The sequence below is a fragment of the Portunus trituberculatus genome, chromosome 15, assembly GCF_017591435.1.
Source record: "Portunus trituberculatus isolate SZX2019 chromosome 15, ASM1759143v1, whole genome shotgun sequence".
NCBI lineage: Eukaryota > Metazoa > Arthropoda > Malacostraca > Decapoda > Portunidae > Portunus > Portunus trituberculatus.
In genome coordinates, this window is record NC_059269.1 from 8,593,629 (window position 1) to 8,596,128 (window position 2,500).

Below are 2,500 nucleotides of genomic sequence, written 5' to 3' on the forward strand. Positions count from 1 at the left end.
TCTCTCTCTCTCTCTCTCTCTCTCTCTCTCTCTCTCTCTCTCTCTCTCTCTCTCTCTCTCTCTCTCTCTCTCTCTCTCTCTCTCTCTCTCTCTCTCTCTCTCTCTCTCTCTCTCTCTAATTGCCTGTGGGTAACCTAAGACCTAAGACAGTCGTCACCTCCGCTGCTCTGTCGAGTCCTTCCAGGAACTCACTGATGCCAATGTCGCCGTAAAGTTCAACTCGTGCCGCCGCAGCTGACGATCCCAATGGCTCTCTCTCACGCTTGTCTGGATTCCAGTCTCTAGGATGTCCAGCCACACCACACGTCTCACCTCCGCCCATTCCGTGCTGCGGTGGGATACCTGTCAGCGGCACACCTTGCCCTGGGCAGTGCGTGGGTGCGTCCTTCAAGTCTTGTGGTGGCAGTGCTTGCGTCATCCCTAACTCGATGGTGACGTAACCATCATCTCAAGAAAGGGATGAAATAGGACATTTCTTAACACCCTGTGAGGCGAAGGGAATCTGTGCTGACACCATTTACCAGTGACTCAGTGACCTGATGACACGCATAGCAGTAATGCAGAGCCACACAGACACGCGGACCAACGCTTCGAGATGAAGCATACTTTGTTCTGCCGTACATTAATTACTAATGTACATTTATTCCTAAACGTTATGAATTATTACTTTGAAATTATATATCACTTAAAAAATGTATATTAGTCCTAATAAATCAATAAATTGATCCTTTGATATTATGTTTCCTGTTATATCGAATTATCAACATTATCCGCAAGTAGAAACGAATTTGTAATATTATTCTAGAGATATTTGATATTAAATTTTACTGCTATATTTCAATGACTGAATTTTAAATCGAACGGGAACTTTCCTCTTTCCTTTCGTCCATGGCGGTGTTATTGTTTTTCTATCGTAACTATTTTGTGGCGCTACATAACTTTCTTACTCAATTTTTATTTCAAAACACTTGATGATTTTCCTTAACAAGTCTTAATAAAATTATACAAGAGCAGCATGTGAATATCGAAGCGCAGCATTTAACCAGCATAGGAACACCACTCTCTGTGGACAACACAAGGCACACACTTTTGTTCCCCTGAGTATATGTACACTGGGAATTGTGTTCTAGAACCCTTTTGCGTAATTAATAATTACTTTGTTAGTCAATAGAGAGGTTTCATAAATTGATGGATGAGTTTAATAAGTGGATAAAGATATGGAGGTTTTATAAAGGAACTCCCACTTCTAAGTCTAATGGCTTCTTGAATTTCCTCTTTGGCTGAATATGACTGTTTGAAAGATCACCGCGGAGAGGACTTGTTTCAAAGACCACCACGGAGATGACTTGTCAGACTCTCAGGAGTGTTCTTACCCCTATAGATGTCATATTGGTAGGGTAAGTGAGTAGGATTGTGGATGAAGTAGCAGAGCTTTATATCATTAACGTTAGAGAACTAAAGTTCTCCTGTTTTATTTTATGCATTATCGCTACCAAACTCCCGTGGGAGTCCTGATAACTTTCTCTACCATAGATAGTGCAAAGAAGACATTGAGACGTTGAAAACCACTGTTCCATGAAACCAATCTGCAAAACACAAAGAGAACTCTCTAAACTAAAGTATAATGCCAACGATTCTGCTGGTGAACCATTTAATGCTAACGACCCCATCACACTTGTTGCTTCTTCTGACGAACCCTAGACGAAAAGTTCAAGCTGCTCCATCCTGCCAGGATTGTGTTTATGGAGTCGTAATTTTTACTTATACCGTATTTTCATGAAGACTGAAAATAATCCGCAGCAGTCAAGAGATGCAATGAAAGAAAGAGGCGAGGAAATATATTTACAGTGAAGTGAAACGAATGTACGTCCACCGTTTTCCACAATACTTGGTTTCCTCGAATTTTACTGGTATAAAGAATGCTCGATTTTTATACAGTTTCAAACATTTTCTTAACATTATTCAATTCCCCAATTTAGTGTTCTCAACAATACTGATTTCCCCTGAATTGTGAGATTAACACTAGCTCTTTCTATTACTCTGCTGTAAACTTCTCAATAATAGTTCTTTCCTTTGCTCTTTTGTAAACTCTTCAACAGTAATTTCTTTTGGTGTATTGTAAACTCCTCTTCAACTATAATTAGTTTTTTTTTTATTATTATCCCCAACAATACTTACTTCTTTTTATCTATTGTAAACCTCTCAGAAACAGTTATTTCCTTTCATTCGTTCTGAATTTCTCCCTTAACAGGATTCCTGATATATTTCCTCAGTTAAGAGAAAAACCCTCAACAATTAAAGTTTCTTCTGAATCCTAAACTTTGTCTACATTTTTTTTTTGCTTAGATAAAATTTTAAAAACTTCGTGATACTTCCCAGTATTCGTACTTAACGAAATAAATTAATTAGTTTCGCTGGTTTTTATGCGTAGCTTTCCCATACACGCGACTCATTTTCGTTGGGAAAATGTTTGGACAAATCTGTGTAACCCAACAGACGA